Source organism: Natrix helvetica, assembly GCF_964273705.1.
Source record: "Natrix helvetica genome assembly, chromosome: 1".
Classification (NCBI taxonomy): domain Eukaryota; kingdom Metazoa; phylum Chordata; class Lepidosauria; order Squamata; family Natricidae; genus Natrix; species Natrix helvetica.
In genome coordinates, this window is record NC_138548.1 from 63,258,258 (window position 1) to 63,281,839 (window position 23,582).

The following is a 23,582-nucleotide window of genomic DNA, read 5'->3' on the forward strand; positions in this document are numbered from 1 at the left end:
TATCTATCTATCTATCTATCTATCTATCTATCATCTATCTATCTATCTATCTATCTATCTATCTATCTATCTATCATCATATATCTATCATATATCTATCATATATCTATCTATCTATCTATCTATCTATCTATCTATCTATCTATCTATCTATCTATCTACTATCTATCTATCATCTATAATCTTTCCTTATGACATTGGGATGCCACTTTCATCAGACTACCCAGCAGTGGGAGGGACGTCTTGTGTCATTTTGTAGTCCCTTCTATCCCTATTGTGTGGAGAGAAATAAGTGACTCTAGCTGATATTTAGGGCATTTATTTCTTTATGTGTTTTTATGTATATTGTTGCATAACAAATAAAATCTTCTTAAAGGCAGTCTAGTCAGTGGAAATTGAACAATTTCAAACAAACAAATATAACATAGTTACTAACACCACTACTGTATATATGAAAGATAAACAATAAGGGTCCCCCCCACCGAGCAATACATTTTTAAAATGGGAGGGCCATCATAAATTCATTGAGAATCAAAAAAAAATGAAGGCAAACGAATTTGACATTATTATTTGCCATTGCCATATTTAAGATGGGCTATGGGTTGGCTTAAAATGCATGTCATTTCTTCCAGTAATTCTCCTAGAAAACAGGGTCAGTCTCTAGCATGCTGCACCTGTTTGCTAAGAATGAAAGCCCATTAAAGTCAGTGGGGAAGAAAGGATAAAACAAAAGCCTGAAGTCCTTTGCAAAGAAAATCTTTCTCTTGCTGGCTGTTTTGTGTCTCCTAGCTAAGAAGTACATTCTTCTATAGTCAGGAAGATGTGCAATGGGAGCCTCCACAACACAGCAATGCAAGGAAATACTTTCCACCACCTCCATCTCTATGCTAAGAATGCAACATTAAATCTATTGCAAGTAAAAAAAAAACCTGTCACAATTGAAGTGTGAAGGGAGAAGTTCAGTTAATGTATATATTCTCCAATTTCCATATTTCAAAACCCATTAAGCTACATCCCTTCAATTTAAGTAGAAGTAAATTACTTCTCATTTCGGAGAAGATGAATCTATCCATAACTATTAAAGAAACTGTTCTATGGGACTCCCATGTTCTGAGGCAGAATAGTGGGAAAGATGAGTGCAAAAGCTTCATTGTGGACTAGCTGGAAGGAACGGCATATATAAACAAGTTAAAGAACGTCAAGACAGTGGGTACAATTGCAAGATCCTAACCCCAACCCTTTTGAGATGCTTCATGAAGCCTTTGAAAATTAAACCCAACAATTTATTTGGAAATGAAGTCAACCTAGATGCTAAATTGGTTTGTATGAGCTGCATGAATTTAAGGGAGCTTTTTAGTAGTTGTCCTCAGTTATTGGCTTGTCTTATATTCTGATTGTAATAACTGATCATCTCTATGCATGTCTACATATTTGTCTAAGAGTGATGACACTTTGGATATCAGTGGACAACAGAATCTCCTTTCCTCTCTTCCTTAAAAAAGTTCTTTATCAAATAAGCCTGGAAAAATGTGCCACTGATTTAAAAAGCCAACCCATTAAAGTTAACACACTTCTTAAAAGAGTAGCACTATTTTATTTTACGTGTGTTTTTCCAGGCTCATGGGGAAACTGAAAAAGAGAAGCCATTTCAATGAATAAAAGAATGGGGCTGTGGTTGCTTTTCAGCTTGCATAAGGTCCAATTCTTTTTTGAAATGTCCAGAGTCCTAATATACTGTGGGCCTTGTAGAAAGTGTTCCTTTCACAATGCCAGCATCCTCTCTGCACATTTTAGCCTGGTTTGAGAACAAGTTGCTTTATTTTGATTTAGGCCATTTCCTTACTTGCTTTTTACATTCACATCAGAATGCTCAAGCAATTTTGCCATTTAGCCTTGATTCACAATGCTGGCCTTGTCTTGTTCCCTGCCCACACTTTTAAAAGACTTAAATTGATCAACTGCTAGAAAATAAAGACTTTTTTTTCCTCCCTGAATGGCCGGAGTAAGTAAACTTTGCTTCATTTTCACTCCTCTTTGGGGGGAGTCAGCAATAGCAATAGCACTTAGACTTATATACTGCTTTATAATGCTTTACAGCCCTCTATAAGCGGTTTACAGAGTCAGCATATTGCCACCAACAATCTGGATCCTCATTTTATTGACCTTGGAAGAATGGAAGCCTGAGTCAAACTTGAGCCTAGTGAGATTCGATCTGCCAAACTGCTGGCAGGTGGTGATCAGCAGGAGTAGCCTGCAGTCTCACCACTGTGTCACCATGACTCATGTTCATATGACAAATCCTGCCTTGATCCATTGTTGATAGAAACCCAGGCACCCTGTATCTTATTAGGTGATCTGGCTAATACACATTGTTGGTGGTATCTTCTCCTATGATCACCATCAAAGGAGACAGAACATTCTTCTCCCTATCCCAAATGTAAAGAAAAGACAGGACACCCTATTACTACCAGGATGTGTGTGCACATGCATGTGCACATGTGAGCATATATGTGTGCACCTTCAACAATCTTGATTCTTGGCCATTTATGGCAATCTTGGACAAGTCTCTGCAGTTTTCTTGATAAGATTTAAGAAGTGGTTTGCCATTCCCTGCTTCTCAGAGCTAAGAGAGAATGACTGGACGAAGGTTACCCAGTTGGCTTTGTGACTAAGGTAGGAGTAGAACTTGATTTCTAGTGAGGTACCTTAACCACTACACCAAACGGGTTCTTATTGCTATCACTGCAAAATGTTATATTAATCTTGTGAGAACCAAAGAAATGTTGTCTTTTGTATCCTAATTAGTGACCAGTGCTAAACTATAATGTTAAAAGTAGCCATTTTCAGACATTTTTACAGGCAAAACATCATCCTCCATTGCTCTTAACCCAACCTAAAATTTCCTGCCCCAACGAGCAGGAAACCTCTAACCTTCTAACCTACCTCTCTCAGTCCTGGGAAGTGGGTAATGCAACCAACAACTGATGAAACTGTTAGTGTGTACTTCTGGACAAAACCACCAGTGATTTCCCTTGCCTAAGATAAATGAAAAGGTAAAGGTTCCTCTTGCGCATATGTGCTAGTCATTCCCGTCTCTAAGGGGAAATGCTCATCTCCATTTCAAAGCCAAAGAGCCAGCGCTGTCCAAAGATGTGTCCATGGTCATGACTAAATCCTGAAGGCGCACGGGATACTATTACCTTCCCACCAAAGGTGGTCCATATTTTTCTATTTGAATTTTTACATGCTTTCGAACTGCTAGGTTAGCAGAAGCTGGGACAAGTAATGGGAGCTCACTTCATTACATGGTGCAAGGGATTTGAACCGCCGAACTGCCAACCTTTCTGATCGACAAGCTCAGCGACTTAGCCATTGAGCCACTGCGTCCCGTATTTCCTCTGCCTATTGGAAGGCAAAATGTTTTCCTAACATGGCCTGGGTGTTTGGGTGGGCTCTTGCAAATTCAGCTGCCTCCTCCATTGCTCAGATAACAGGTTTCAGGCTCAGAAGTGTTCCATGCCTGTGGTTATAAGCTGAGCTATTTCTGAACACGACTTTAGCTTTTTCTGAAAGAGCACCAAGGACTGTGTCCAAAGATAGCCCAGCTGAACCGACACAGAAGGGAAAGATCAGTCAAGAACAAGTAAGCTCAGTCCTCGGCTAGCATTACAAAGGAATGACAGTGCTGGCAATAAGTCCAGGTCTGTCTTTGCAAATGGCAGCAACCAGAAATAAATAGCCCATAGATGGTCATGGAATCAAACTGAAGTAGGCAAAATGATACTGCCTCCTCTTCCAGTAATAAAAACAGTAAACGTTGTGGCTATGTTGACAGAAACAGAAAATCTGTAAGGTACTTGAAGGTGACAGAATCAGAAAACACCAATGCCCTTTTTCCTGGTTTCAATCAACCAGCAAGAAGCATAGCACATTTTTTAATGATCACTAAACTTTTTTTAAATAGAAATCTGCAAATGTTATGAGAAGTGCTTCAACATTACATGCACTTTCTCCCTCTCCCTCTCTCTCTCTTCCTCCCTCACTTTCTCTCTCCCCGCTCTCCCTGTTATCTTGCTTCTCCTGCAAAAGAGCCAAAACTGATAAGGAAAGAGCATCTCCAACAACCAACAGGAGAAGGTATGCCCATGGCTGCCTCATGTGACCCATGGGATCGCAAGTGCTTTATCCCAAATTAGCAACCATATATAACCAATGAAGCATGTTAGATTGTGGCCAGGGCAAAAAGCATACAGGGAGAACAGCAAAAACACTGTTTGGAGCCCAGACTTGGAACCCAGAAAAGTTACCTCAGTTGCCAGCTGCAGATATACATGCATGCATGCATGCATGCACGCACGCATGCATGCACGTGCACACGCGCACACACGCACACACGCGCACACACACACACACACCAATTGAAGGAAGATGAAGACCAGAGCAACATTTTGTAATTTCTGTGCAGGCATGTTAGCAATGCATAGTGGCTTTATATTGCTCCAGCACTGACTGGGTAACTTGGTAGGATGCAAGGAATTGGCCTAAATAGATAAGTTAATGTTCTTAAATTATTGTACTGATTTTCTTTTGGAATCATTTTGGACAATCATTTTGGAGCAGTTTCTTTAAGGGATTGGAGTATTTATTTGTTTTTGTATGGAAGATGAAGCTGTGAGTCCTAACGAACCTTTAATGAACCCTTGGAGAAGTTTCACTCCCAGGAAAATGTGACTAGAATTAGCAACTTTAGAATCAGAAACAGAAATGTGTTGTATAAATCAAATCCATCTTCAAGTAAGAATGACCAAAGATGAGGATGGAAGGAACTGCACAGAGGAATTTCCTATAACATCCCAAAGCTTTTTTAAAAATAAAAAAAAGTAATCAGATATACAGGGTCAGTAACTGGAAGCTTGATTTAGAGATGCAGCTGCTGGCTGGATTTATTATCTATTCTGATTCTAAAATGGCTTTCCCAAGAGATCAAGAAGATAACTGGGCTGGTTTGGAGATTTTTTTTACAACAAAATGAGATAATATATTTCTGGAGTGTAAGAATAGTTTGTGACACTTGGTGCTACAGATGGAGAAAGGAGTTTGACTACTGAAGATTTCTGATCTAACCACTGCTGTGCTAATTTAACACCAATAAAGAGAAGATTTATTTTATCATCACCACAATGGTTAAATGACATGTTAACATACTGTAAAAATAAAGTTGTGTTCAGACCAAATAGTCAAAGGAGTTTTAGCTTATTCTCACCTTCTGTTTCCAGGGTGAACAGGAGCAAGAGGAAACACCCGAATGAACTTTTTCTTTTCTTTTCTACCTGAAGCCTATCCCCCTACTTGGGAATCCACTCACATCTTTTCTTTGCCTATCTTACGCTGTCACTTGTGCTTGAACAGGTAAGGGAAATTATGATTCTGGAAACAAATCCAAAGTTGCTTAACTTATGAATCCATCAGTCTGAACTTTCTACCCTAAGGCCTTTGTTCAAAAAGAGAGCACTTAGTCTGCAAAGTATGCGGAGATGATACTATCAAGGGGAAATGGCGCAGCTAAGTAATGTAAAATATTGTCTTGTTCATCTTCCTTTCCTGTGGACAGATCTGGATTCTTCCCCTACTCTGGAAGCTTTTGTGAAACATGGTCTTGCAAGCTGTCAGATCAATAGGGGACTTGAGTGTCATTGTAGACATGAGAACAATGGACTGAGGGAACAACACACATCCTTTCAGATGGCAAGATATCTGGCTACCCTGATTTCCACCTACGGGACATGAGCCCTGCCATGTCCTCCTGTTTCTTCTGATGAATGGAACCCTGGGCTTCTGGCCCGAAGTTCTGCCTGGATGAATGAAGCAAGCAGACACTCCAGAAGCTTGTCTGAAGTGACCTCCAATGTGAACTGAAAAAGGCGGCCAAGAATGGTTGGCTCCTGGAAGAGTAGATGTCGAGGCTCTGTGGAAAATAAGAAAGTTGAATGAATAGAGTAGTGGCCATAGCTCTCGTGCAGGCTGTTCTAGGCAGAGGGCCTCAGGGATAGTTTCTGGGTAACAGACAAATAACTTAGGCCATTTCTTGGCCCGCATCTCCTCTGACTCCTTCGTCTGTTCAGTCACAAAATGTACTCAACATTCTTTATCCACTGTTCCTCTGTAACCTTAACAATGAGCACAGAAAAAGACATGACACACCATCCAAAGGCCAGATTATTATTTCATTTACACTGTTTCGGTTTTTTCCACCCCATCCCCAAAGCCAACAGTTTTCCCTTGCACGTGTGTGGCTCTTATCTCAATCTCCCACCCCTTTCAAGCCACTTTTCTCTGAAGGATGTTTATCTCCCCGTGAGGCCACCTCAGGTTGTGGGTCTCTGCCCGGCAGCACTGGTGCTCCATCTTTCGAATTACCTGAAAGAAAAGCAAAAAGGAGATGTTGGTAATCCATGCACACGACTTTCGTCTGCACCTGCTTTGGAAGAACAAGGAAGTGTGTTTGTGCATGTAGGGGAGAGGAAGGCGACCTGCTTAGTCCCACAAATGAAAACATGATGTGTAACCATCATAATAACAGCAACAAGAGCAGCAGCAGCAACAGAATTTTTAAAAATCTCAAGGAAAGGAGACACCACCCAGGGATCTGTCAGCAAATTCACACCCCCAATCTTCCGTATTATGTTCTCCTCCCTCAGGTGTCTTGACTTCGCTTATTGAAAGGTTTTCGGGCTACCACTGAGGACTTCATTTTTCCTGTTCAGGAAAGGTGAGGGTAGATTGCACATACTTAGCTGGGAGCCCGCAAGCAAGGAGATCAAAGCAGATTTCAACTCATAGATGCTCAGAACACCTTGTGCGGAATCTGAGTAGCAGTGGGAGAAAACCAATAAATGAGCCAACTGCTGGGTTTAAATCCAAAATCCATAGCTGGCAATGCTTTTATTGGAATCAACCAAAGGGGCATACCCAGGTGAGTTTTTAGAGGAAACTTCTGTCCACACATCTTAAAGCCATTAGGACCAGTAGTTCCAATGAGTTTATATTTTCCATCTTTGTTACTGTGATGCTGATGTGCCAAGGTTATATTTGAGTAAGTTCTGCAAGCTTACATTGAGGAGAAGGAGCCTTAGCAAGATATTTTCTTCCTCCAGGAGTATGGGTGGAAATATTAACCCATTACCAGAATCTCAACCATGCATCCAGGAGTAAAAAGGGCCAAAGAGCGTGGTCAGGATATCCTCCATGTCCCTTCCCCTACTCTGGCTGCCACCAGCCATCTGCCACAGGGACACACTGAGTAGTGGTGATAGCAAAGGTGTTGGAGTACAAATAGGGACAGCTATATTCTAGTCCACCAGCAACTAAGGAAGCCTGGGTATCTCTAGATCAGTGTTTCTCAAAGTGGTCCGTACTGCCCCCTTGGGGGGCATTAAAGAAGTGCAAAGGGGCGGTAGGAAGTTCCGCTTTACATGGGGGCGTTGAACATACAGAAGGGGGCGTTGAACAAATTCTATTTATTGTTCTGTGACTAGGCGGACTCACACAGCAGTCATTGTGCGCGGCACGCGGGCAAACCTGCAACACCGATCGTTGCTGTTGGAAACATGGCTTTCATACGAGCGAATGTGCACTTCCTTAGTCAGTCTTGGGTCTAACATTGCGTCCCCAGTAGCGCAAGGAATAGAAAATTCAATAAAATCCCATAGAATGCTGATCAAATTTCTATGATATCCTATTCAAATTTCTATGGCTGTGCTACTGGGGGTCTAGTGTTTGCCGCGCGCAGTGACTGCTGTGTGAGTCAGCCTCCTTTCACTGCGCCAGGAATGGAGGCTTCCCCAGTAGCACAAGGAATACAAATTTCAATAGAATCTCATAGAAAGGTGATCAAATTTCTACGGTATTCTATTTAAATTTCTATGGCTGTGCTGTTGGGGTTGCTGGGTCTTCTTCCTTTAGAGTTTAGGCGTCCTTGGCACATCTGACGAGCGAAAATGCCAGTTTCGGATATGTCCTTCCCTTCTGTCTGATCAGCCAATCACGTTACAGATCGTCATTTGTGTGTCAGACGTCTGAGATGCCCAGTAATTTATTTACATGTAATACATTTTGCAATTTAATACATTTTGTATATTATACAATTAAATAATCTTTAGGGGGCGGTGGCAAATCAAATTGTGTCTTAAGGGGGCGATGGTTAAAAAAAGTTTGAGAAACACTGCTCTAGATCAACCTTTCTCTCTCAGTCCAACCAAATTCACAGGATATTTATTTGCTGTGGGGAGAAATTGGAGGAGGAGGAAGCTTGTCTTGAATTTTTAAATGAAAGGGAGGACAGATGGCTAAACAAATATTCTTCCCCAATGAAGATTCTGGATAACTCAGAAGCTTGCATAATTTTTTGCCTTTATCAGCTATAGAACTATTACGGTAGGTCTAAGGAATGACGTTGGTTTTTCTTTCTTCCTCGGAAAGTCTCAATTTTTCCCAAGACAAAGTGAGCCGTTTGGACAGGACCTTAAATACATCTTTCCAAGTGCACCTACAAATTCCTGGAGAGCTTTTAAAAAGTGGCAGGCACAGCATTCAATCTGCCTTCCTCCATGCCTATTTTTTTGGGTGCTGTGAACAGTGTTAATAAGCTCCATTTAATAGTCTTAAGCAGGGCGCCTCAAATATGGCAACTTTAAGACTTGTGGACTTCAACTCCCAGAATTCTCCATCCAGCATAGCTGAGAGTTGAAGTCCGCAAGTCTTGAAGTTGCCAAGTTTGAAGACCTCAGGCCTTGTTGGTCTTTGTGAGAAATCACTTTTTTTTCCCCATTTCTAGCCGGTTCAAACTGAAGGTGGTTTAAATCTCAGGCAGCAAAATATTGCTGCTGAAGCATCGCAGAAACTGAAATCCTATACTTACCCAGCCAAAGTAAGCACAATGTGGCACTTCTGGGGAAAGGAGCGTCTAAACTCTAGACATTTGTGCTGGGAGAATTGCCTCCTGGTCCTCGCATTGCTGCGCTAAGCACAGATGATTTTTCACCGCCTGTTCAAGAAATTGTTTGTTTGTTTTTTAGATTGATCTTCAACGGGGTTTGAAAATAATTAAAATGTCACCTGATCAAAGCTTTTTTAGCATTACTTTTTAAATAAAAGTAACTTTTGGCCAATGGTACCTTTGCTGTGGGAATACAGAATTTGCAAATATGTGGTACCCTATTTATTTGAAGTACTTCCGTTACACATATCCTTTACATACTGCTGAGATGCTCAGCTATTGGTAAAATGTAGATCCAAACGAAATGTCTCTCTGTCTCCCTCCCTCCCTCTCTCCCTCTCCCTCTCTCTCTCTGTCCCCCACTCTCTCCCTCCCTCCCTCCCTGTCTGTCTGTTCCCCCCTCATATAAATGTTATTTAAAGTTTTTCAAATGAGTGATTTCTCAAAGGTACAATTAGGACTACAGTACTACCTATTACTGCTCCAGAAAACATCAGAAAAATATACCATGTGTTTTTTTCGTTATAAAAAGCTCCATTTCATTCATATCCATCCAAAGGTAAAACCTGAATATGTATGGAGATTCTCAGTCATCCAAGTGATGGTTGTCCAAAAGGTACTTTTTCAAGGGGCAGCTGGACTTTCTTGTTCTCCTTTGAAGACGTTTGCTTTTCATCCAAGAAACGGAAGACCTAGGATGAGAAGCGAAACGTCTTCAAAGAAAAACGAGGAAGTCCAGCTGCCTCTTGAAAAACCACCTTTAGGATAAAATCTGAATAGTTATCGCCTTTTGGGGTAGCCATTCTCCCTCTCTCTGCCTTAGACTGGAAGAGGGAAGAGCGAGCTTCAATCTTGGCAAAACAAAACAAAATAAACCAACCTGGACCAATTTATGAAGCGCACTCCCCCACAACGTAAGTCAAGACTGGGTCCAAAATACTACACAATCACACACACAAATATTCCATTGAATTGGGCAGAGGAGGAGAGCAGCCTTAGTTTTGACCAGTAAATATTGGGTACGGGTTTCTAATACACACATCCACCCACACAGCGCTCTGGACCGAAACGCGGCCGCCCGCGGAATTTTCGCTGAGATCCTGTGTTCTACTTCAATAGAGATCGATTAGGCAGAATGTCCCAGCTCCTGGCCGCGCCTCGTTCTGTTCCAAAAAGCAGAGCGCGCTCAGCAGCCGTGCCTCTGCTAGCAGTGCCGAGATCGCATTACCTTGCCTTGCAAGGCAGTTTGCAAACCGGGCGCGCCGTATTTCTCCCTCCCCGCACCCCCCTCTCTCACACACACGTAAACACCGTGCAGGCTAAATTAGCCCAGTGCTCCCTCGTTCAATGTGTAAACCTTGCTAAATCACCAATCGTGGCACGAAATATTTTCAAGCCCTGAAGGGAAAGTTTATGAAACGGGAGGAAAGAGGCAGATTTATCGGTTACTGACCAGAGTTTGGGAATGGGCCGCAGGCTGCTGGCACCACTCGCTTGGCATGGCCAAACCCTAGGAAAGACGGTGATTTGAGGGACAGGGTCACTGGTGGACAAGTGGGGGCCGGGGAGAAGCCATAGGTGGGAGGCACTTGAAAATATTCTTGTCTGTAAACGCCGAAATTCTACTTTCCTTCTCATCCGTGTTTTTTCTTCCTTTCGAGGTTTTTCAATCCTATTTCAGAAGTGTCTGCGGACAGTTCGTGGGTAATAGGCTTAGAACGAGTAGGAATCGGTGCGAATAGGGCGGAAGAAACCTGGGAAATGCTTCTTAACTAAATACAAATTATCTTTGGAGGAATAAAATTTGAAGCCTGTATTTCTGCTAAGGAAAAATCTATCGCGATTTAGGCACCCCGTTCAGGGACGCTTCTGGCGCACTGGGTGGAGATGAGAGGAATTTGGTTTCTTAAAATATGTACCTCGACTTACTTCCGACTTATTACCAGATTGGCTAAGTTTTGGAAACTAGACCCATAGATGTCCACTAAGCCTGCTTGTCAACCAGCCTAAAGAAGTCAAAAATGACCCTCGTCCACCCAACGCAAAGGGGGATTCTTCCTTGACGCAAGGCGCCACCTGTAAGGAAGGAGGACTGCTCTCTCCCATTATGTCTTGGGTAAAAGGAACAGGGTTGTGGTGGGAGAGAAATACAACCTGGTGTAATGGTAGTAGTAATCCACCATTAGTTTAGAGTTCGGGGTGTCCTCCCCCTCCCCCCCAGGGAAATTGTCTGCAATCCCCGGAAACACCCCAGAAGTGCGGCTGAGCTGGGGGGGGGGGGGGATAAACCCGAGAAAAGGCTGGTTTGTTTGGTTGTGTTGCGTCCTTTGATCGGGTACAACAGTCTGGACTCGCGGTTTTGTTTTTGCTGCGCACCAAACGCCCTGCTTTCCCCCCTAACATGACCTCAGCTAAAATACATTGGCAGTCAACTAAACTGAATGCCCTCTTGAGAGCTGGCAAGGAACTCGGGAACGGTTGGAGGCCTGGTATACTGCTGTTGATGGCCTCGCTGCCTTATTTTATCCCACGGACTTGAGGATGAAGTGTTGGGCGGCAAAGAGATGACTCTGTCAACAAGGACGGAGACCTAAAGCCACCTCTTTCTTACAGCTCAGGCTTTCCTCTCCCCCTCCCCCTTTCCAGTTCCCCGCCTGAACATTTTTACACCTTTTTTGGGGGGGGGGGAAGGGAGAGTGGCGGCCCAGGACAATCCTTCCCTTTCTTTTTCAAAGTTTCCTCCCCCCTCCCCCTATCTTCTGAAATCAAGACTTCCGGCCTGATGGCCAAGAACATTTTGTGCTTAGGAGCCAATTAAGGATATCTGCCATCTTTGGCCCTTAACGACGACAACAACAACAAAAGATACTACCCACCCTGATGTTAAAGAGAATCCTGACACAATGTGCTATTCAGCCCACATGTAGAGAAGGTGAACTGTTCTATCCCATTATTAAGTGTGGATAAAATAAAAAGATTTGGGGGGAGAGAAGTTCGGGGTGCCCTGCCCCCCCTCCCACTTGGAAGTTGTCTTGTTTGGTAGAGTTTTCCAGACACTGTTGGGTTGATATTGTAGCAGTGAAGTCACACTTGATATACATGAGGCTAGATCTCTAGCATGAATGGGGCTCATTGGATCCTGGTACCAATGATAAGCAGCCCATCATAGGCAAAGTTGCCATCATCATCCTCACTCTTATTCTCACCGTCTTTTTATATTTCTTTCATCTTCACCTACCAGAAAACGTTGGGTTCAGTGCATAGTACTTTTTCTTCCGCATTTTGTCCAGTAAGGGCTGAAATATGATGAATGACTCTGATTCACCACCCATGAGTTCCAGAGTAAGAAGGGCTTCCCTTTCAGAGTTTCCTGGACAGGTCATCTTATAATGCACACATTGGGGAAGAGGTCCTGGTTATGCCCATGAACCCCAGTTGTATATTGCATGTTCTGGACTGCGGATTTCATGTGGGACTAGGAACTTATTTCTGTCTTATTTTCTACCTTTCCTATAAATCATTGTGGATGATGGAGCTGAGATGATGATCATGATGATAGAAAATGGGACCAAAGAACATTTCTTTTCCACCCCACATCTTTTACACATCAGTAGACCTGAGAAACCATTATTCTCTTCTTTTACCAATCGCAAATTCTCGCATAGCTTCTTAACCAGTGAATAAAGTGAAATGCCACATCCTGGCTATTCAAAATCAACAGATAAAACTTGAAGAGATGCTAGGAATGCTGTGTGATCTCAAGGCTATTTTCCCACCAGCCCCCCTTTTTTATTGAAACATTTAAGAACACTACCTTTTAAAATGCATTTCCTTCTGGGGGGGGAGTCCTCTTTTAAAGGACTTTTAAATGTTTATTTTTTTTTACTTTATATTTTCATCTTCACGATTTCAAAAAATAAAAGCCAGCCAGTTCAATTATTGATTTAGATGGGGGGGGGAGCGGAGGGAGAGGATCAAGGAGTAGCAGAAACACTGCAAGTTCAACTTTACCTCCACTATTTAATCTCCTTTTCAAAAATACAAGAAATCTGAGGAACGTGCAAAGGCTATTCTCTGCTGGAAAGTAGAACATGAAAATAAACGCATTCCAAAATAACAGCAACGGCAGCATCTTAAATTATCTCCCAGTTTTCTTCCTACAAAACTTAGCTGGGTGATGTTTTGTTTTCCATAACGAACAGATTTATATTTCTGGCAACAGATGGAAACAATTTTGATTTTTTAACTGCTGAACCTGAGAGTTATGAAAACAGGAGAACACTTACTGGCTGCTTCTTTCTTCTTTACAGAAAGGGAAGAAAGGGGGGGGCTTGAGGGGAGGCAGGAGATCCTTGCTGCAACCTGACATCACTTCTGCCCTTGATAAGGCTGAACTGTTTGTCGGCAGATCTTTTAAACATCCATCTAAGACTGCAACTTAATAAAGACCTGAGCTGAACACTGGCCACATTTCTTTTCCTTCCCCTTTCCACACCCCCCCCCCCCCCACAATTTTAAATTATCTTCCGCTGATGGAAAGTTCTGAGAATCTCAAAGTCTGAGACAATTTTCTAAACCTTTGGGTTGATATAATGAGCGCATTGCCTTTCTCCTCACATTCAGCATACCTATGGTGGCTTCAAGTATACCCCTACCTAAGTAAGGAACCTCTTGCTCCCGGGCTGACAATTATTAAGGGTGTTTAGAATGCCAGCTTAAAGCTGTCAAGTACACCAAATCCCCCCCCCCAAAACTGTGCACAAACTCGCTGCAAAGTCAAATGACTACGTCTTCCCCTATACAAAATAACCACAACGCTGTTACTATTTTTTATTTATTTATATTCCTCCTTTTATTCAGGCGCTAAGGCACATTTTCAGTACGATCAACTTACATGTTGATTTGAAAATAAAACCCACCGTGCTCAATACGGCAAATAATTTCCAAGTAAAGGATCCATAAACCTTCAGTTTGGCGCTCGTGTCCATAAAATTTAATACAAACCTCCCCTACGAGGCAGGTTTGGGGATCCGGTTTAAACATATACAGACGGTCAAGAAAACGTGCCAATAAGTAACGTTGAGAAACCTACATCCTTTCCAAGGCTTCCCCCCCCCCAAAAAAAAAAATTAGTTTGGTTTGGTTTCTGTACGTTCATCAACATTAAAGAAGATCACACTTAACGTTCAGAAAATATTGTTATTTTCTATAATGGAGAAAATTGGACTCCTGTGAGTTAGATCTGTGGTTTTTAGGGATAGGATGCAAATTGGACTGACACCACTTTGCACTTTAACAATCGGATTTCGTCAGGATACAAGTTGTTTGTTTAACCCGACAGCTCCGTGCACCCCGTCTCATGCTTTACACACTCATTAAAACGATTATTCACGACCTGTCGAATGTTTTCGAGTTCATTCATAGAAAAGAGAGCCAGATAGGATCCAAGCAGACGCCGCCCTCTACTCTTCCCGTGATGTGCTACCATCTTTTTTCTTTTTTACGATTTAAAAATAAAGTATTAACTCGTATTTAATAGCGTTATTAAGGTGTGGTCATCGTCTGGCTTTATTTCCAGTACTCTGGGGTTGTTGTTGTTGTTTTCTGTCTCTCTAATTCAGATCCTTAAACTTTAGAAGTTGCATTCAGGGCGAGGAGGAAACATTTCAGGTTTACTCGTATGGAAACCCTCCAGAACTTCTAGGGAATGTATTTCCAAAGAATGTGCTCCAAACTGATTTCCCATTTCCCCTGGGAGAATCCTACCAACAGCAATGACTTAGGGGGTTCAAGACTTTTCAGAAACAGGTTTTTGACAGTTCTTGGCTGGACCCCCAACAAACTTTCCTTTTCCCAACTTCTACAACCTTGGGCTGGTGAGGTCAATACAAGAACATTGGGGAACTTAACCCAATAATAAACCCATCTATAGATCCACTGGTTTAAACTATTACACAAGAGCACAACGGGTGAGGGGGTGGGTGGGACTACCTGTCGTTCTCTCCCTCCCCCCCCCCCCAATTTCAGCTCCTCAATACGGAGGATTCCGATAATCCCCATGCGAAACAGTTGTGCTGTTGGGCCACATTTTTTCCCCTCAATGCAAATCTTTGCTAAGGTAGTTGCAAAGGAACACCCAAAAGAGACTTCAACGCACGGGAAACTCTGCAAGCCCGTAGAGTATACCGTTTCCCACCGCCGCAACCCCCATTGAAACCAGGGGGATTTATTCAGAGAGAGCTGTTGTAAGATCGAGAGGCTCCGTGCACTAAGCCTTTGCGGTGCTTTTTCCAGCCCCTACTCCCCGTCTTTCTTCAAAAGAACCCTAGGAACAAAAGGACTGTTAGAAGCCGGTAAATCTGGGATTCTCCCCCTCTCCCCCCCCTCTCGACGCCTGTTCTAACTGGGAAAGGAGTACAGAAAGATCGCCCTTGGGGTGGGGGTGGGGGGCGGACAACCGTACCATTCAAGAAAGTTTGTGATCCCGACGCTTTCCTTCCCCTTTCTGAAGGGAAGCTCATTTCGGTGTAACCGAAAGGCTTCGACTCCAGGGTTGTCTTGCTGGAGACTCGCGCATGTCTGAAAACAGAGCGAGCGAGCGAGCAAGTACGTACTATACATGGTTTTCTGGCTTAAGTCATGGTTCCCCACCCCTTCCTGGATTATAAGGTTATCCAGCCATCGCTGTGTCAAAGTCACGGTAATAAAAGCAGGCTTTATATGTCCCCACGATAACGATAAAGCGGAACCGACTTGGTCGCTGCGCTACAGAGGAAGCTTGATCTTCTGATATCTAGGATGGGGATTGGGCAGAGAAATAAAAGACTCAGGAACTCTTAGCGTCCCTGCTTGGATAGGGAAGGTGGGATGAGGTGGGGGCTTTTCTTGTCGGTTTGTTTGTTTAAAGTTCTCTTAAATTTTAATTTAAACCTTAATTAAGGTTATCTTAAATTTGAAGGAAAATATAAACAAATGCAAAAGTGCCGTGAGGAGGGGTTTTTTTTCCTTCCTTCCTTCCTTCCTTCCTTCCTTCCTTCCTTCCTTCCTTCCTTCCCTCCCTCCCTCCCTCCCTCATTCAGATGAAATGCTGGAAGTCCACAGTCAGCAGGGGTTGCTTGTAAGGCCCATCCGCTGAGCTGCGAAGAACAGCTGGGCCAGGCCTATTTTTCGAGGCGCGGGCTCATCCCAGGTTCGTTGCAACCATTGAAATCAGTACACAAACCCAGCACGTGAACAGTCCGGATCGATCAGAAGGTAGCCAAGTTCTTATTCTGTTGTGGGCGATCGATTTTTGTCTCCCTGTCCAACCTACCGGGCCGACTGATCTGTAATTATTAGGATGGGGGCAGCCACGGGAGCGGGGCGGGGTGCAGCGGGGCGGGAGAAGAGAGAGAAAGGGCGAGATTCTTTTTCTTTTCACCTGCCTGGAAATCCGGTTTACTGACAGACGCAAGACGCAAACAGATCGAGAGATTTTCCTTCCGTTCCCACAACAGGAAGGTGAATTTCTGTCGCAGTAAACGAAACAACGTGGAATAAATTGAAAAGCTTTCTTTAAAAAAAAAACATTTTGCAAGAAATACAAATCTTGGAAAAGAGAGGCGGCTTTCTTTCTTTCTCTTTTTCTTCCGTCCCTAAACCCTAAGTAATGCGATGGGAAAGACACACAGGTTTTGGGTGGAAACTAGTTTCCTTCCTCCCCACACCCCCTTCCTTGCAGTATTAATATAAAAGCATCGAGGACGCTACTTTAAGCAACCCTAATAATTTCCATTTAAAGCCAAACAGATTTTTTTTTCAATTCCCTTTCCGGTTTCAATTCTCATTTCCACCCCTGCGTGCACCCCTACCCGTTTGATCAACTTTTAAATAAAGTAACTACAGCTAACTTTAAAGAGAGGTTGTTCTGATCTTTGTCCTCCCCCCAGCAGGTGGTTTAAAAAAACAACAACCAATGCTGTAATGCTCAAAAAGAGAGAAAGAGGAACATAATTTTCTACTTTTCAAAAACTCCACTTTCTACTTCATCGTCCAAACCATTGCTATTTATCTCCTTTTCCCAGCATTGTTTTTCGTACAAATTTCACGATGGAAACTGACTTGAATGATCACTCAAATGGCACCTTGGGGCCCTTTTTGCTTATACCTTATCCCGAATTGCGGAAAAACATCGAATTCCGGAAAATATTGAGAGAATCACTGGAGGCTTTTTTCTTTGATCTGAGCACAGATGGGGGGGGGAGGGAAGAGGCCAACAAAGCATGGCAAATATTTTTTTTCCTTCCCATCATCCAAGTACCTATGTATTTAAACCTGCCAAATTCTCACTAGATTCAAGTAATCAATTTCATTTGGCAGAAAAAAATACTGTATTAATTGATCTACAGAGAGAGAAAGAGAGAATGAATTATGCTAACATCTTTAAATTAAGCATAACTTAGTTTAACATTGAACTAGGAGGGGGGGAGAAAGAGAGAGAGAAGGAAAGAAGGAAAGAAAGAGAGAGAGAGAGAAAGAGAGAGAAAGAGACAAAGAAAGAGACAAGGAAAGGAGCAAATAAAGAAGAGAAAGAGAGAAAGAAGGAAAGAAAGAAAGAGAGAAGGAAGGAAGGAAGGAAGGAAAGAAAGAAAGAAAGAAAGAAAGAAAGAAAGAAAGAAAGAAAGAAAGAAAGAAAGAAAGAAAGAAAGAAAGAAAGAAGAAAAAAAGTGAGAGCTCTTTGCGTTGGTCCCCTAAATTAAGCCTCCCTGTTATCTTTCCGAGCAACGGGCATCATCCCGCCAAAGCATTCGAACAACTATTGATTGCTCGACTATTTGATTGATTGAATTCGTGTGGAAGTGAGATTGCAACCTATCAGGTGATAACTCTCAAAAGTTGAAATCCCCCAGAATCAAGTGAAACAGCCTAATATCAGCTGAAAATGTATTTGTCAGCCAAATTTACAAAGAGAGGAAGAGATGGAATTTCAAAAAGCTTTCCAAACTCCTGCTGAGTTAGCAAAAGGGCGTTAGGGTGACAGGAAGAGGGTTGGCGTGACTTGGCTGCACCCTTTGGGTCCCTGCCTTATACGCTAACCACTCGATTTTATTACCACTTTCTTTCCTTCTCTCCGTTTCTCTGCCCTTCTTGGAGCTTGTGCCCTGCTCCCTCGGGCCTGCCTTCCATTATTGTCCCTCTTTCGGCCTGCCGGAAGCTGGGCAGTTGCGGCGCCTGAGTTTATGCAACCTGTTCTCCCGTTGCTGCCATGGCAACGCAACACAAACCTCCCACCATGCTTTTTAAGGTCGCCTTTGCTTGTGGGAGGGCGCGGAAGTCGGCACAGTCTTACGGAGGGATCTCCGGCGAGACCAGGCTTTCTATGGGTCTGACTCCCTGAGAGCAGGGGTTTGGATCCAGGCGACGTCCTGCTTAAAGAGAAGCCCCCGACAATGACACCTGTTTAACTTGTGCCATTCCTGCCGATGGGTTTCTTCTAAGTAATATTACTTCTGGGGCAACCCCTTGAATTTTCCTGTGGGAAGCATTTTAAGGGAGGGGAGGGGGAATACCTGCGATTAGATTTTGGACGACCGTAAAGGAAGCGCTGGTAACTTTGCAACGCGCAATGCGTAAACGTAAAAAAAACGAGGGAGAATGGAATCTTATATATTCATGCCTATATAGTATTCAAATTGTCTGCACCTCAAAAAATGAGGTTTACTGGCTTGGATATTAGGGAATACCTAATATCCAAGGAAGGGGCGGGTGGGACGGAGCCGTGGTCTCTTGCGCTTGACAAGAGCGCCCTCGCCTTGCGATTTATAAAACGGCAGCACCGCGCCGCTGGTCGGCGGAAACACAGGCGCTCACTGCCTGGCTGCACCGCGCTCCTTAAAAAGCGGAGACCCATTGAGTTCAACCACGTCTATTTCCAGGCAAATGCAGAGGACCGCGGCTGGCTGAAGAGAGAAACTTGCGAACCACGACAGGCTGCCGGTTCATTATAAAAAGCAGTGCGGACAGTTGTTATTGTAAAAATGGAGGGAATAACTCTTACCTTAGACGCGGAAAGAGAATAAAGGAACGAGGTGGGGGGAAACCACCCCTGAGCATTTATTTCTTCCACCCTTTCTAGATTTTTTTTTTCACGCTAAAGGTTCAGCCTCTGTCTATTCCCTGCAAGGGCCGATGAATCTCTCAGCACCTCATTACCGCTGGCTCTGATTGCATTCAGCAGACGTGTTACTTTTACTGCATTTTACTAACTCAAATTGGGATATTAACGATTAATTATTTTCCTGAGATTTCAAATTTGCAAGAGCAAGGGAATTTTTAAAATCAAGGATGCAGAACAATTTGCAGAGCGGACTACAGTTAGCTTCGCTTTTTCCTTATTCCCCCGTACTAACTAACTGGGGAAGGAGGATAGCAGTGGTTAATAAAACAAAAAATAAAGCACATATATAGGATAATCATTGGTCGGCATTTTGATTTTTTTAATAGCCGTACATGATTGTAAATGTAGGTGGATAATGCTTCACAATCCACAATGCAAATATAGTCTTTCCTTGACTTTTATCTCTTTCAATATAATCCCGAATATTATTCCTTTAGAATAATCTTCATGAAAAAATATGCAGGGTTGGAGTCTAAACCCCAGTCCCAAATAGAAATAATAAATTTCAGCGAACTCATCCTTAAGCATAGATACATCTACATGCGGAAAAAATACGAATGCATTCACTATTCAAAAGTCAAACCCAAGTAATGGAGTTCAGGGTATATTAGAACAAGCAGCATATCAGTTCCTGGAACTTTCCAGTAAATAATTCGGTGCCTTTACTATGAAATGTTTTCTACTAAAACCAAGGGATTTTGCTGAAGAAAATACAAGTTGCTAACTAATCAATGGGATGCTTCTGTTCCCTCATTAAGTATACGTACTCAGGTAAGCATGAATAAGTTTGCGACCTCAGCTGACTTTTTATGGGTTAAAACAGATTGGTTTTTTTAAAAAAAAATCTGTTGATTTGCTATTCTTGAAATAAGATTCTACCTTTCTCCACCTTTCCTGCATTTTCTTAAGTAAATGCACTCCGGTCTGAAATCAGAGGCATTTCGGGGGATTTTAGAACAATTATTCAACCCTCAAAACATGTACATAATATATCAAAATATGAGTTCCTTTTCATTTTGCGTTCTAACACTTCTGAAGACAGAAAGGGAGGTTCTAAAGTGTTTAAAAAGCGCTGAGCAGTGCAGAATTCGTTAAAATAACAAAAGAAGAAACATAGATGGGCAACCCTTATTACAGCTAAGACTCCCCCTATAGAATCCTTTCCCCCTATTTGTGACTTCTTGGCCAATACATTAAACTGGCTTGAAAGTGCTACTTTTGGACAAATCCAGATTTCTTCAATACATTTATCTAAACAAATTTGACAGAATAGAAGTTGAAAGTCCCATTTCCCTTTAAGCAAAAAAACAAAAAACCAACAACTAGATTTTCGAAAAAATGTTTTCTTCAGACCTGCATTCGCCGCCCCCCCTCCCCGCATCCAGCAAGACAACAGGAGAGGAGATTTACTGCCGACGGAAGAACTCATAAATTAGCACTGTGTAAAATTCTGGAAAGCAGGACTAAAAAAAAAAAAAACCAACCCAACGATCGACACTCACCGGGCTTGGAAAGAGGTGAAAAGGCGGAACGCTTGAAGCCGGCTGGTGTGTTCTGGTGCCGGCTGTTTCTTTGCGCCACAGGTCATTCTTCCCAGCCGTTTCACAAGGCAAACAAAAGATGTCTCGGCTTTTGGGTCCCCTTGGCTCTCTTGCCTGTTTGGCATGCTGAAATTCCTTCAAGCCTCCCGTTTCCTTGGGAGTTGGGATAGCTCTAGATTAAGGGGAGAAACAGGGGTAAGCATTAGCCCGATTCCTTAATCAAGGAAGAGAAAAGAACTATTAAAAGAGGGAAGGGGGGGAATAATAATAACAACAACAATAATAACAATAATAATAGGAGGAGGAGGAGAGGATGGAGAATTGCAAACGCTCCGAGGGCAGGTCCCCGCCAAGCTTGCGGATCGAAGGCAGGTTTTAACCTTTCGCTGGCAGGGGAGGAGAGCGCAGCAAGAGTTGATTTGGGAGTCTGTGTGAGTGTTTGGGGGGAGGGGGCGATAAGACCTGTAAGGCGGAAGCCACCCACTGATCATTTCCCCCTTTGCCCTGGGGAGGAGAGGGTGCGCGGTGTCTAATTTAAAGTTCACCTACCCCAGCCACTGGCTTGCTGCGATCTTCCGGCAGGATTTGGTTTCGCCTTCCTGGAGGGTCCCCTTCCTTTGCAGACAGGTTTGGTGTTTTCTCTCCCCCCCCCCCAGCTCTGTTGAGGTAGAAAATCGCAGGAACGCCGCCCTCCGGGCAGGGTCACCCCCAAGCCAGCCAAAAAGAGCTATAAGGCGCAGTCAGGCGGACCTACGAAATCTCTCCTGATCTTCACCTTCACCTTTCACTAACTCAGATCCACTTTCCGACGCGGAGATCCAGAACGCAAAGCGACCGTCACGCCATCCTGCGCAAGTCCTGAGCTCCCCCCCCCCACTCCACTACCACCAAGGACCACTGGACTGAGTGGGCCTCCTTGCGGGAGCATAACTGGCAGGAATCAGCTTTGTCATTTCTCCGCCTCGCTCCTTTTCTTTCTTCCAAGTCACCTTGCCCAAGGCTGATCTGTCTTCAAGGGCGGAAGAGAGAGGTTTGCTCAGGACCATCGACTGCAAAAGTATGCGGGGTGAGGTGGGGGGGGGGGAGAGAAAGAAAGAGCATGCATTCATATGCAAATAAGTCTATGAAGATGGGAAGTTCATAAAAAAAAGAAAAGAAAGAAACCGGGGGGGGGGGTGAGGTGGGAGAGGGAATGCCAGGTGTTCTGGTCTGGTTCAAATAAAAAGCGGATGAGGCTGGAGATAGAATTGAGGGCCCAAAACGTCTTCGGGATTTAGAGGACAAGGCCAGGTAAGTCCCACTGGATGGAAAAGTGGGCTCAATTCATCCAGACCTAGCAATAAAAATCACGGGAAGAAAAAAATAAATAAATAAGGAAAACTTAGGCAGCCTGGAAACAGTGCCCTGGGGATTGAACAAAGGCACCCAGTTCTCATTTTAAAATAAAGCATTGGGAGGAGGGCGGGGGTCTTTGGACGGGTTAAATTGTTTGACAGTTTAAGGTTCCCAGATTTAACTAAGTACCTTTATTATTTCAAAGGATATCAAAAGATCAAGTCCCAGACAAGCACCCCTCTTTTAAGACTGCAAAGGCCAAACCACTCAACCTTTCTACCAGTTGAGCTCAACAGCATCCCACCTTCTAAAAAAGATTTCCCCTTTTTCTAAAGCACCATTTCTCCTCCTTTACCAGAGAGTAAGCTCTGTTAAGTCTAATAGCCTTACTCTGAGAATCATGTTGACTTATACTCTAATCAGGCTCTTCAAAGTCAACTTCTTAATGGCCCGCTCTTTCAAAATATCTGCACATCGTTTATGATGGAGAGAACCTGCAAATGTACTATTTCTTGGGACAGGCTGACTAGTTACTGACTGGTAACTTCCGAACAGTTTTAAATTTAACCCAAACAATTAATTTAAATATTCGAATTGGGGGGGGGGGAGAGAACAAGGAGATCACTTTAAAAAGCTACATCTATTAGGTTATCTGCATGACACGGCCATAGAAGTAACAAATTATGTTGGAAGTAATTACATGGGGAGATATTCAAGGGATATATTGGTAGCATTTATTCAGAATCATCTCCAGAGGAAAAGAGAAAAAGGTTTAGTAGCTTGTTTGAGAGTTGAAGGTAGATAGATATAAGAGAAAGTTTGTGAAAAGAGTTTGGGGAGAGGAAGCTGATTGTTTTCACAACCAATACAGAAAAGACACAGCTGAGTCATCTAACACCTTCCTTCCTTCCTTCCTTCCTTCCTTCCTTCCTTCCTTCCTTCCTTCCTTCCAACCTTTCCTCCCTCGATGGCATTTGAAAAAGTACTTTGCAACTACAATAGAAATAATAATGAGATAGGTAGATGCAACAGTTACGATTCCTTCTACTCGGCTGGGACACCCGTCGGCATCCTATGAGAATGTTTTTAAAAAGGAAGAAGAAAAAGAAATGACACCTGAATGATTTAATCCACAGCAACCCGTTTCACAAAGCGGCATCTGAACAACAAGCGCCTGTTTACACCTTCAAGATGAAATGCGTGCGGAGAAACACACCATCGCCCCACCTTTTTTCTCAGCCATGATTATCCACCAAGTTTACCTAATTAATGCTTATTAACCAACGGGGGGATTCCCCCCTCCCATGTCTTTGATTAGGCTTGCAATTATTGAACCAATCTGGCTTCTACATACCAAGTCCCCCCACCCTTTCCAGACCTATGTCTGTACTCACATATTCACACATACGATTTGGAGCTCGCCCATTATAACTCTAACCCCCACCCCCCAAAAACACCTATGAACTAGCAGGATTAACCCATGCTGTTGGATTTCCCACAACATACAATTCAGGACAAGAGTTAGATAACAACACACCAGGTACTTTGTCAACTG

The 23,582-nt window shown here is 43.1% G+C and overlaps 1 long non-coding RNA gene across 2 annotated transcripts; it reads right to left on the reverse strand.

Moving 5' to 3' along the window:
- Window positions 1-5,149: 5,149 nt before the first annotated feature.
- Window positions 5,150-21,561, reverse strand: LOC309382656. 2 transcript variants are annotated; one of them, XR_014173690.1, is made up of 4 exons: window positions 21,242-21,561; window positions 20,654-20,864; window positions 8,918-9,043; window positions 5,150-6,417 (listed from the first exon to the last, which is right to left on the reverse strand). It is a non-coding gene; the product is annotated as an uncharacterized lncRNA (long non-coding RNA). The 2 variants fall into 2 exon arrangements; XR_014173691.1 differs by lacking the exon at window positions 21,242-21,561 and adding an exon at window positions 21,073-21,140.
- Window positions 21,562-23,582: the final 2,021 nt, after the last annotated feature.